Below are 13,531 nucleotides of genomic sequence, written 5' to 3' on the forward strand. Positions count from 1 at the left end.
TTTCTCTCTAAACTGCTCCAACCCCACTCAATTCTATTTTGTTGAGAAACCCCAGGCCTTCATCCTGCTATTTCTCCTCTGTTTCAGGCAGAGATGAAAAGATAAAGAAAAGTCAGGAAGCCTGCCAGGAGGCATCTTTTCCTCCCTTGCTGGTGGAGCTTCAGATTAGAAAACCTCCTTTCACTCTGGACGGCTTCAGCATCAGATGGCCACACGAAGTCGCTGTAACATGTTAGAGATGGCTTTAGAAGAAGACACTATCAGAAAGGGCTAAACACTCTAATGCTCTGTGACACTTAATGACTCAAAGACAGTACTTAAATGTGAAGCAGAAGTACAGTAATTCCTACTTAAAATATTTGTCGCATCAATGCCCATCCACTATCAGCACCCTTGTCCAAGACACTCCCATTTTTGCCAGGATGACTATGATCCATTTAGACACTTACCTACTTCCAGCCCTTTCTCTGCACAGTAGCCAAAGGACCTTTTAACAAGGTAGGTAAGAGAAGGTCCAGAATATTTATTATTGGCTCACCTGACCTGGCCTTGCCTGCCTCTCCTGCCTCATCTCTGCTCACTTCTTTCAGGTGACACTGTTTTCCCTTCAGTTCCTTAAACACAGCAGGTTCCTTGGGTCTTTGCCATCTCAGTGAAAACCCTTCCCCTAATTCTTGCCTAGGTATCTCCTACTCATCTTTCAAGTTTCAGTTGAAATGTCACTTCCTCAATGATACTGAAATAGACCCCCTACTTTGTGCTTCAGGTACCCTGCCCTTTTCCTTCACAACACTCATTGCAACTTGCAGTTTTACATTTATTTTTATGACTATTTGTTTAATGTGCATCGTTACCAGCAGAGGAAAAGCTCCACGAGGGCAGAGAGCCTGTTTTGTGTACCACTGTATATCCAGACCCAACACTGAGTGCCTGACTCAGTATTTAGTCAGTGGAAGCAAAAAGGCATCTGCTCATCATATATAATTTTTTGGGGGATATACTTTGAAATAACACTGAAAACTTTTCAAAGAAATATTATCAGGGCAGCTAGATGGCTCAGTTGGTTAGAGCGCGAGCTCTCAACTACAAGGTTGCCTGACTGGACTTGGAGCTGAGCTGCGCCCTCCACAACTAGACTGAAGGACAGCGACTTAGAGCTGATGGGCCCTGGAGAAACACACTGTTCCTCAATACTCCCCAATAAAAAAATTTTAAAAAAAGAAATATTATATAGGTAGGATTCTCTTCATAGAGACAGGGTTTCTTTTTAGTAAGATTTCTACTAGAACATTATGTTCAACCCACCACAGTTCCAAATGGCAAATTATTTATTTATTTATTTATTTATTTATTTATTTATTTATTTTTTAAATTTATCGGGGTGACAATTGTTAGTAAAATTACATAGATATCAGGTGTACAATTCTGTATTGCATCATCTATAAATCCCATTGTGTGTTCACCACCCAGAGTCAGTTCTCCTTCCATCACCATATATTTGATCCCTCTTACCCTCATTTACCACCCTCACCCCCCTTACGCTCTGGTAACCACTAAACTATTGTCTATGTCTATGAGTTTGTTCCTCATTTGTTTGTCTTGTTCTTTTGTTGTTTTTGGTTTATATACCACATATCAGTGAAATCACATGGTTCTCTGCTTTTTCTGTCTGACTTATTTCACTTAGCATTATAGTCTCAAGATCCATCCATGTTGTCACAAATGTTCCTATATCATCTTTTCTTACCGCCGAATAGTATTCCATTGTGTATATATACCACAACTTCTTCATCCATTCATCTATCGAAGGACATTTTGGTTGTTTCCATGTCTTGGCCACCGTAAACAAAACTGCAGTGAACATTGGAGCACACATGTCTTTATGTATAAATGTTTTCAGATTTTTTGGGTAGATACCCAGGAGAGGGATTGCTGGGTCATATGGTAATTCTATTCGTAATTTTTTGAGGAACCTCCACACTGCCTTCCATAGCGGCTGCACCAGTCTGCATTCCCACCAACAGTGCATAAGGGTTCCTTTTTCTCCGCAGCCTCTCCAACACTTGTTACTATTTGTCTTGTTGATGATAGCCATTCTGACTGGGGTGAGGTGATATCTCATTGTGGTTTTTATTTGCATTTCTCTGATGATTAGTGATGTTGAGCATTTTTTCATATGTCTATTTGGCAAATTATTTTTAATCACTGCCACATCCACCCAAAGCATTTATTATCAACTCGAATCCTGAATTACCTGACAGATGCTTTACCTGAGTTTATAGAACTTTGAACTTCGGGCTCTTTGTGACTCCGTGTGGGGACAGAGCCAGGAGTGCAGTTTCTAGGCTCTCGGCCTCACGTGAAAAGGAGCTGGCTCAGGTAGTAAATGGCCATCAACGGTGATTGGATGGCCATCAGCTGTGGCTAGTTAGCCATCAGCTGTAACCAGTGAGCCATTGGCCACTAATATAACTGCTGTGGCTACGCTAGGAGAAAATGGGGAGCTAGCAAAAAGATGGTGGCTGAGCTAGCAAGCGCGGATTGCGAGAGGCGGATGCCGCCAGCAAGAATATAGTGGTATGATTCCCCCATCTATGGCTCCATGGATGTTCCTTTTTGGCCTCACCATATCCTGCGTTCTTATGTGGGGAGCGGGAGCTGAGACCCTGCAGGTCGCCCTGCACAACACTTACTTTCCCTATCTTGCTAAGACTCTAATTCACAATTTCAGATATTATGACTATCTTATTATTTCTGTGAACCAGTATCTTACAAAAGAAATAAAAATGAACAATAAACTTCAGTAGTAATAAAAAATGTAAATTATACAAATGAGACTCCATCTTTGCAGATCAGAATGGCAAAGATGGGAAAGAATAATGATACCCTTCGTTAGCAGTTTCAGGAACAATCAATTTAATCATTGTACAATATTTGGAGAGGCTATTTGGAAACGTGTAAAAAATCTTAAAAATGTATGGTGAAGATTATATTTTCCAAAGATGGACACGCCAAATTAGCGCCTCATCCTCATCCCATATGCTCTTCCTACAATGTTGGTACTCCTGCATTGAGAGGACGGAGCGTCCTCAGCCTGCGTGGGCTGGTTCAGCGGAAGTGATGCTTCATGGTTTACAAGGCTACGTTAGAAAAGGTGACATTGTTCCCACCTGGTGCTCCACCAGGATGCCCTAAGCTGCCACATAAGAAGTCTAGCTACCCTAAGAAGTCAACATGCTAGAGAGACCACATCCAAATGGAGAAAGATGCCTGAGGAGTCCCAGCTATTCTGGCTCTGAGCTGTTTGACTCTTTCCAGCGCCACACGTGTGAGTGAAAGCGCATTCAGAAGATGCCAGCCTCTCACCTTCGAGCCACCCAGCAAATGTCAAGTGGGACAGAAACAAGCCACCATAACTGACTACTCTGTCCAGACTGCAGATTCATGAATAAATGTTGTTGTTTGAAGTACTAAGTTTTGGGGTAGTTTGTTATATAGTACTAGGTAACTAGAATATTATATATTATATATAAATCTAAATCTAAATCTAAATCTAAATCTAAATCTATATATATATGTTGCTGTGTTAAAATATGCCTATCTATATATTTATACATCTATATGTATATCTACCTATATACATAAAGGTATAAATATAGATATCTTTTAAACTAGCAATTTCAGTTCTAAGAATTTATGCTAAGAAAATATTTGGAAAGGAAACAAAAATGGCTATATAGCATTAATAATAAAACCAAAAATTTTGAAACCATCTGAAATGTTCAGCAACAGGCAACTGACTAAATACATTATTTTATATTCATATAATTACTAGGTAGCCATACAAAAATGTGATGAAGTGAAGCTGTACTGGTAAGATAGTGAATCATGAATCAAAAATTATAATTAATCCAATTCTTTGCACCTAAGGTCCATTTTTCTTTTCTTGTGATTTTTTTTTTTATAGGACCTTATGTGCAAATAAAAGGACTTAGGTGCAAAAAACCAGATTAACCATACTCATCATCGGTTCATGACTGGCTCTCCTTATTTATTTATTCATACAAAGATACTAAAGCATAATGATTGCTTTTTCTTTTTTTTTTAATTAAAAGAAATTTTTTTTTATTGGGGAATATTGGAGAACAGCGTGTTTCTCCAGAGCCCATCAGTTCCAAGTCGCTGTCCTTCAATCTAGGTGTGGAGGGTACAGCTCACTGGCCCATGTGGGAATCGAACCGGCCACCCTGTTGTTCAGAGCTCTTGCTCTAACCAACTGAGCCATCCGGCTGCCCCTGTCTTTTTCTTTTTTAACAAAAAGGAATTACACTCTACAAATTACTCTGCAATTTGCCTTTTTATTTCATATCATAGATATATATAATATAGCATATCCCCCAGGTAATAGATTTGGATTTAGCTCATTCTTTCTAATAGCTATACCATAATCTTCTCAACTATTTCTCCCATTAATGAACATTCAGGTTGTTCCAGTTTTTTCTTTTACATCACTACAAGCAATGCTAAAATAAATATTTGGGTTCATATATCTTCAGGCACTGATGCTTTTATTTCTATAACATAAATTCCGAAGAAAGGCATTGGTGGGTCAGTGTGTACTTAAATTTTAATATACATTGCTAGATTACTTTTCAAAAAGGTTGCAACAATTCATATTCCCACCAGCAATGTGTGAGATTTCTCTGCTCCATGAACAGCAACATTCTCTCTCTCTCTCTCTCTCTCTCTCTCTCTCTCTCTCTGAAAATGGTCTCAATGTTATATATTTTCTTATATATTTAGGATATAAAACACATGTCGTATGTTGCAAACATTTTTTCTGTTTGTCTTTAACTTTTCTCATGGCATATTTTGCAGCACAAAAGTTTAAAATTTTATATGATCAAATCTATCAATTTTTTCCTTTATGGTTGCTTAGACCTTTGTTTTAAGAGCTGAATATACTGTCAATGATTAGCATTTGTGGGCATGGGAGTGGTTAAATAGACTCTGGACAGGACTGTCCGTTCAACACTGAGCACTTGAAGTATGACCTTCGATTAGTACTCTGCTGCCACTGCCCAGAGAGACTGTATATTTGTGTGACTTCTGGTTCTAGACAAGTGGTTTGCCTGATGCCTTTGTTCAAAATGAGCTATTCCATTCCTCAAAGAACTTAGCCTTACTGAGGGAGATGTGAGCTGGTATTTAATGAGTCTGCAGTTCTACAAACATGCTCATCTATTTCTTGTTCCTCCAAGGAAATTAAAAAAAAACCTTCAAAATAAACTTTCCATAGACATCTCACAAAATGCAAGCTTCTAAGTTTTTCAGTATTTCATTTTTCCTAAACAGAATTCTTTAGTGGTTTATGTAAATCCAAGCGTCTCCAGCTTTGGATGTTTTATCTGTTTTTGATGAGAGCCTTGACTTGACAAATACCCCAAGATTTATTGCTTTATGGCATCTGCTCAGATATGAGTTAATAAGAGCTTTTACAATTTCTTCCCCTCCTCCCAGTGTATCTGTTCAAGCCCATAATCTTGCGTATTTATCTATCCAATGAAAACTAGGTGAGGCATTTCAATTATTTTAAACTCAGAGTTTGTAGGCACCTTAAAAGTCTATTTTATCATAATAAGTATACCAATGTCAATGAATTGCTAAAAAACCACCCTTAAACACAGTAAGACTCTATCCTATGAGTAAGATTGGAGGGCGGAGAAGAGGGTAATATGTGCTTAATTCCCCAGAAGTGCCTGGGGTGGGTGGAATCAGAGCCCACCCTTGACCTTAATAGTCTCGCTATGGTCATTTCCAAGTCTATATTTTCAGTCTTACTTTTCCACCTACGTTCTAACTGTCTACCGAAACTTTGCCAGTGCAGTCATGTCATATATAATGATGTCATATGAAAGCAAGTTAATCAACATCTCTACCACTTCCCAATTTCTGTCAATGGTACCACTAGGACTTTAAACCTTTGCCCCTACCTTTCCTCCAGCCTGTCAAATCCTGTTGACTTTTTAACCATTCATTTATTCTACAAACATTGTTTGCACATCTACTATACTTTTTTATTGTGATAAAATATATATAACATGAAAGTCACCCTTTTAACCATTTCTAATAGTACATTACATATATTCACATGGTTGTGCAACCATCACCACCATCTATTTCCAGAATCTTTTCATTATCCCAAAGTGAAGTCTACATCCGTTAAACAATAACTCCCCATTCCTGACTCCCCCCTGCCCTGGCAACCACTATTCTACTTTGTCTTTATGAATCTGACTACTCTAGGCACATCATGTAAATAGTCTTATACAATATTGGTCCAATGTGACTGGCTTTTTTCACTTAGCATAATGTTTTCAAGGTTCATCCATATTGTACCATGTGTCAGAATTTCCTTTCTTCTAAAGACTAAATAATATCCCATGGTATGTATAAACCACATTTTGTTGATCCATTCATCCATCAATGGACATTTGAGTTGCTTCCACCTTTTGGCTACTGTGAATCATGCTGCTATGAACATTTGTGAACAGATACCTATTTATGTCTCTGTCTTTATTTCTTTGGGGTATATATCCAGAAGTGGAATTGCTGGGTCATATGGTAATTCTATTTTTAATTTTGCTGAATTGCCATCATTTCTGACAGCAGCTGCATCATTTTACATTGCCACCAGCAAGACACAAGCGTTCCAATTTCTCCACCTCCTCACCAACACTTATTATTTTTCATAAGAGCCATCCTAATGGTTATGAAGTAGTACTTCACTGTGGTTTTGATTTGCAGTTCCATAATGATTAGTGATGTTGAGCATCTTTTCATGTGCTTATTGGCCATTTATATATCTTTTTTTGAGAAATATCTAGTTAAGTCCTTTGCCCATATTTTAATCAGACTTTTGTTGTTGTTGTTGAGCTGTAGGAGTTCTTTATATATTCTGGATATCAATTCCTTATCACATATATGACTTGCAAAATATTTTCCCCCCTTCTTTTGGTTACTTTTTCAGTCAATAGTATCCTTAGCTGCACAATAGTTTATAATTTTGATGAAGTCCAATTTATCTACTTTTTCTTTTGTTGCCTGGGCTTTTGATGTCATATACAAGAAATCATTGCCAAATCCAATATCATGAAACTTTTTACCTATATTTTCTTCTAAGTTTTATAATTTTAACTCTTACATTTAGGTCTTTGATTCATTTTGAGTTCATTTTTATATATGGTGTAAGGTTTTTCCCAGAACCATTTTTGAAAAAACTGTACTTTCCCCCACTGAACAGTCTTGGTACCCTGTTAAAAAGTCATTTGAATATATATATACCAGGGGTGCCAAAGAAATGTAATACGGGTGGACACTTTGGTCAACGTTGCTCAAGCAGTAATTCACATAATCAGAAGTGTCTGGACGCTGGTAGTAACCACTTTGAGCACCTCTTGTAATTGCAAAAGTCAAACTTGACTTGTATTCATCTTTTGGCATCGGTATATATTGAATATTACAATTTTAATTGTTTTTTCTTTCTCAAAATGTGTATACATTTTTTTGGCACCGCGCGCGCGCGCGCGTGTGTGTGTGTGTGTGTGTGTTTATTTCTAGGCCGACTACTCCATTCCATTGGTCTACGTGTCTGTCTTTATGCCAGTACCATGCTGTTTTAATTACTGTAACTCTGTAGTAAGATTCCCCCAGTTTTATTGAGAAATAATTGATATACATCACTGTATAAATTTCAGGTGGATAGCATGATGGTTTGATTTACATATATTGTAAAATGATTACCACAATAGGTTTAGTTAACATCCATCATCACATACAGATACAATAAAAGAAAAAAAAATGCTTCTTGTGATGAGAACTCTTAGGATCTACTCTCTTAAGAAGCTGCCTATATATCATACAGTATTAACTACACTCATCATGTTGTACATTACATCCCCAGTATTTATTTTTCTTATGACTGGAAATTTACACCTTTAGACACCTTCCTCCAATTCCCCTCCCCTGCAGCACGTTTTGAAATCGGAAAGCATGAGTCTTCTGACTTTGTTCTTTTTCAAGACTGTTTTGGCTATTCAGAGTCTCTTGAGATTCCACATGAATTGTAGGATGGATTTTATCTACTTCTACAAAAAAAAGTTGTTGTGATTGCACATCTACTACACTTAAGACAGTGTTGCTTGCATTTATTTTTTTCCCCACTCTCACTAGTCACTTTATGGACGTGTTACAATTGTATCTTTGTTGATACAACAGGTCCTCAAATAACGTTGTTTCATTATAATGTTGATGAGATGCTGCAGGAACTTAACTCTTGTTTTTTATCAATTAGTCTATGGTAAAATTGGTTTTGTTGTATGACATTTCACTTAAAGTTGCAGAACCTACTGACGGCATTAACTGAGGACTTAACTGTAGCTTCTCAGAAGCTCTCCGTATTTTAAGACATTGTACACACATTGCTATCAGATAAATATCCCTAAAACATCCCCTTTATTATATTACTCATTGGATTAAAGACTTACAGTGCTTCCCAGTACCCGGCTAATCATGTCCATGTACCTTGGTGTTTAAGACCCTTCACCATTTGCCTTCGAGCTGTTTATAATATTTATTTTCTACTACTTCCTGGCACCAAAGCTCGGCTACAGCCATGCTTCTTTCCGTCCCTCATGCTCTCACGTCATCTGAAATAACTTCACTGCCCCCGCTTCATGTTTTCACATAACCTGGCCTATCCTATAAGCCCATTTCTAGTCCCATTTTTTCTATCGAATTTTCAGTGACAATACAACCTCTCCATGATCGCTTCTTCTCTCCCCCCCTATTATTTTCCGTTTTTACAAGAATAACATTTTTATTGTTAAAAACTGGGTTTTAAATGGTTGGAATCACCACACAGAAACTTGTACACAATTGTTCATAGCAGCATTATGTATAATAGTTTAAAAGTAGAAACAACCCAAATGGCCATCAACTGATGAATGAATGAACAAAATGTGGTATATATCCATACAATGCAATATTAATCAGCTCTAAAACGGAATGAAGTATACTTATTCATGCTACAACATGGATGAACCTTGAAAACATGATGTTAAGTGAAAGAAGCCAGTAACAAAACGCCACATATTGTATGATCCCATTTAAGTGACATTCTGGAAAAGACAAAACTAGAGGGACAGAAAACAGATCAGCGATTGCCAGGGGCTATCAGGAGGGAAGGATTGGGGAGTGATTGCTAATGGTATTGATTTGTTTTTGGGTGATGAAAATATTCTAAAATTAGATAGTGGTGATGGTTGTGTGACACTTTGAATGTACTAAAAACTACTGGTTTGTACACTTTAAGAGAGAGAACTTTATAATATGTGAAGTGTATACTAATAAAACATATAAAAATTATGGAATCTACAAATAAGCTATTAGAACTAGTAAATAAGTATAGCAAGATTGCAGAATACAACATCAATATGTAAAAATCAATTGTATTTCTATGTGATAGTGACAAACATTTGGAAATTGAAATTATGAAGACAATAGCATTTGTAAAATATAACATACTTAGGATAAATCTGACAAAAGATATGAAAGACGTGTACACTGAAAAACTACAAAACATTGACAAAAGAAATGAAAGATGACTTAAATAATTAGAGAGAAAATCCATATTCACAGATTGGAAGACTCGGTTTTGTTGTCAATTCTTCCCCAAATCCACTTACAGATTCAACACCATCCCAACCAAATTCTCATCAGGCTTTTTTGTTGAAATTGACTGATTCTAAAATTCATATGGAATTAATTGCAAAGGATCTAGAGTTGCTAAAACAACTTTTTAAAAGATGAACAAAATTATAGAAATAACAGTGCTTAATTTCCAGACTTATAAAAGTATAATAACCAAGACAATTTGGTGTTGGCATAAAGATAAATAGATAAAAGATAAACAAGAAGATTAAGATGATAAACAGAATAGATAGCCCAGCCCATATGGGCTGGTTTTTGAAAAAGATGCAAAGACAGTTTAGTGAAGAAATGTTAGTCTTTTCAACAAATGATGCTAGAAAGATTGGATATTCACATGCAAAACAAGAACTTTGATTCACATCTCACACCTTACACAAAAATGAACTCAAAATGGAACAGAGACCAACTATAAAACATAAAACTATAAACTTCTAGAAGAAAACACAGAAGAAAACCTTTAAGTACTTGGATTAGGCAAAGATGTCTTTATAGACACAACACCAAAAGCATGATCTTTAAAAGAACACATTGATAAAATGAACTTCATCAAAGTTAAAAACTGTTCTTCAAAAGATACTGTTATGAGAATAAAATAAGTCAGAGAATGGGAGAAAATATGTCTGATAAAGGACTTGTGTCTAAAATGTATTTAAAAATTTTTGCAACTAAATAATAAGAGAACAAACCACCCAATTAAAAAATGAGGAAAGAATTGAGCAAACATTTCACCAAAGTAGATATACAAATGGTAATTAAGCACATGAAAAAATGTTCAACAAAATTAGTTATAAGGGAAATGCATATTTTAAACCATAGTGATATACCACTACACACCTATTACATTAGCTAAAATTAAAGGACTGAACATACGAAATGCTGGTAAGTATGTGCTGGTGGGAACGCAACTTCGGGAAACACTGGCAGTTTCTCAAAAATTAAGCACACAACTGCCATATGATCCCTCCTAGGAATTTCATCAAGAGAAATGAAAGACTTACATTAGAATGCTTGTTCATAGCAGCCCCCAAAGGGAATCAGCCCAAATGTCCATCAACAGGTGAATGAATAAACAAACTTTGATATATCCATACAGTGGAATACTACTTGCCAATGAAAAGGAATGCACTACTGATACATACTATAACAGATAAATCTGTTATTCAAAATAATTATGATGAGTTAAAGAAGCCAAACTACAAGGAAAACAAATACACCATATGATTCCATTATACAAAATTCTAGAAAATGTAAACTAATATATTGTGACAGAAAGCAAATTAGTGGTTACCTGAGGATGGGGATGGTAGGGTCAGGAATGGGGGGGGGGGGAGAAGGGGTAGGAAGGAGGGATTAGTTACATCCCTACTGTTCAAGAGTCGGGTTGGTTTTCATTTTTCTCCTTGTTTATAACTTCGTAACTAATAACTATCATTAGTCACTAATATTTTTTGCACATACTTAAGTATTTCTTAATGGTGCACAGTATATATCCCATAAGTGTTCTTTAGTGAATTCATCATTGGAGAATCAATTTTATAGATGCTTGAATGTAAAATCTGAAAAACTAAATTGCTGGGTCAAAGAATAGCCAGATTTTAATACTTTTTATATGCTGGCAATTTTTACTCCTTAATACCAATTGTTATGAAAGATTGTATTTATCTATACCACACTGTGATTTATCCATAAAACTAGCTGCTGGTTTGCATGTGAAAATGTTTACCTGTTTCAATTTGCAGTCATTTATCTATTCATGAGTTTGAATATTTTTCATTGTTTATTTGCTTATTAGCCATTTTCATTCCTTCTTCTAGCTCTTTTTGCACCAAATTTGTATACACAATTAGTACTCTATTATATATTTTCATTTGTATTGGACAATTTGGTACTTTATCATCTTAATATACAATATGGTTATATATATTGCTGTGGTTGTTTGTGTAGCTCATGTGGAAGCTTGATAAGGCCTCTTAGGAGATGTCACTGTTGGTTTTATAATCCCAGCAAGCTATATTATCATTCACCCTTTGTTTTTCCATGTGTACATAGAATATATTTTTCTTTTTCCCTCTTTTTTCTCGTTTCCCCTACATATTTTTATGTAGATTTTAAGTTAACTGATATAGGGACAATACTAATTATACATTACCAATATAAAGGCAGATTACATAATTCAGTTATATGTAATTAATGGATAATTTGATTCAGGAAATAAAAGATTACCAAAGGATAGAGTGTTGCTCTGATATGATTCTAATTGTAGTTCTTGTAGTACTGCTTTTAATGTGATTCAGAGCATATTCCTTTATCTGCAGTTTTCTCCCACATAAAATGTGTACAAATTCAGGAGGAGGGCATCAACCTAGCAGCACCTCAGAAATAAAACACCAGAATGACCACTACGAGTCCAGGTGAGTATAAGAGTGACTATCTTTAAGTGTAGGATTTGTTATAGTTATTTTCTTTTTTTCTACTTTTCTATATATTCTAGGACTTCTAGCAATATTGAATTCACTGTACACTTTGATCCGAGTCCAAAGAGTACCTAACTAAAGGTACCTATGATGTTTAGAAGCTATGATACTCTCGAGTCCACCAGAAATGTAGTAAATGTTTGCTGAATGACTGATAAAAGACTTCCATGTCATACAGCTTGCACACGCTTATGCTCTTCTTATAGTTTGTAGCAAAGTCTTAGGCTCACAGAAAATAAGAATTGGAAGAGACGTTAGGACTCATTTGGCCCCCTTGTAGCTCTGGAAGCCTTTATTTGAAATTTTATATGTAGAAGCCTAATACATAAAAGCAAGACACTTAGAGCATCTGAAAGAGTCCTTGCAAGCCCATCCGCTCAGCCCTCAAAGGAAAACACGTCTTAAATGTCAAAAATATTTAAAAGACACTGTTTGAAATCCATTGATCCAATTCAATCCATTCATTTTTTTTTTTTTTTTTTTTTCAGAAAAAGAAACCAGAGAAAGGCCATAAAGCAAGTTAGCTGCAGAACCAGCTCTTCCTCCTCGGAGTGTAAACTTTTCCGACACACCACTGCTTTCCAAGTGGACTCTGTGCTCTCCAATAACAGGAGCAACGCCTGGTGCCTCTGTCTCCCCCCGGGCCAGCACAGAGAGCAGTGCTCAGAACACCTTTTTCATCGAACAGTTGATATCCACCTGCTATTCGACTGGAAAAGGCCAGATTCCTACCCAAGGTTAATTATATACAGAGAAGGCTATGCATGCTTTTTATAAAAGGGGCTAAGGATCACGTCAGTCTCCATACCTCACCTCCTCAGTGGCACCAAGGACATTTCCCAATACCAATAAGAGGAAGATTAAGAAGTTAAAAACAATAAAGCGGCCTAGTTATGTAATGGACTTAAAACCAAAAGCAGGAAAGAACTATATTGAAGAAACTTCTTCCTGCCCAGAGCAGTTAATGTGCTGAACAGACGGGAAAGGAAGCAAACTATTTCCAAGTTTTCAAGGAAAGATAAAAGCCCTGAAGAAATAAGCAGTAAGCCCACAGGGCAGGGGCAAACACGAGGGCATGTTTTTCTTTTTTCCAAAGGATATTTTTATTGTTGGCAGTAATTGCTCCAAGTTTTACCCTGTTAGTTGTTTTCCATCATTATGGAGAGACAGAGTTAGACATCTAGGGAGAAACTTCAGGGAAGAGACATCAATGGAACCAAAGGGGATGAAAATGGGCTCCCGGTTTCTGGTATGTGCCTCTCCCCTAGCTGAGTTTACAAAAGGCA

At 36.5% G+C, this 13,531-nt stretch overlaps 1 protein-coding gene across 5 annotated transcripts in view; it reads right to left on the bottom strand.

The window, feature by feature from the left end:
- Positions 1–13,531, bottom strand: part of CRACD (capping protein inhibiting regulator of actin dynamics) — a 257,288-nt gene that overhangs the window by 93,352 nt on the left and 150,405 nt on the right. The window lies entirely within an intron of this gene.

This window comes from Rhinolophus sinicus, linkage group LG02, assembly GCF_036562045.2.
Source record: "Rhinolophus sinicus isolate RSC01 linkage group LG02, ASM3656204v1, whole genome shotgun sequence".
NCBI classification, from domain to species: Eukaryota; Metazoa; Chordata; class Mammalia; order Chiroptera; family Rhinolophidae; genus Rhinolophus; species Rhinolophus sinicus.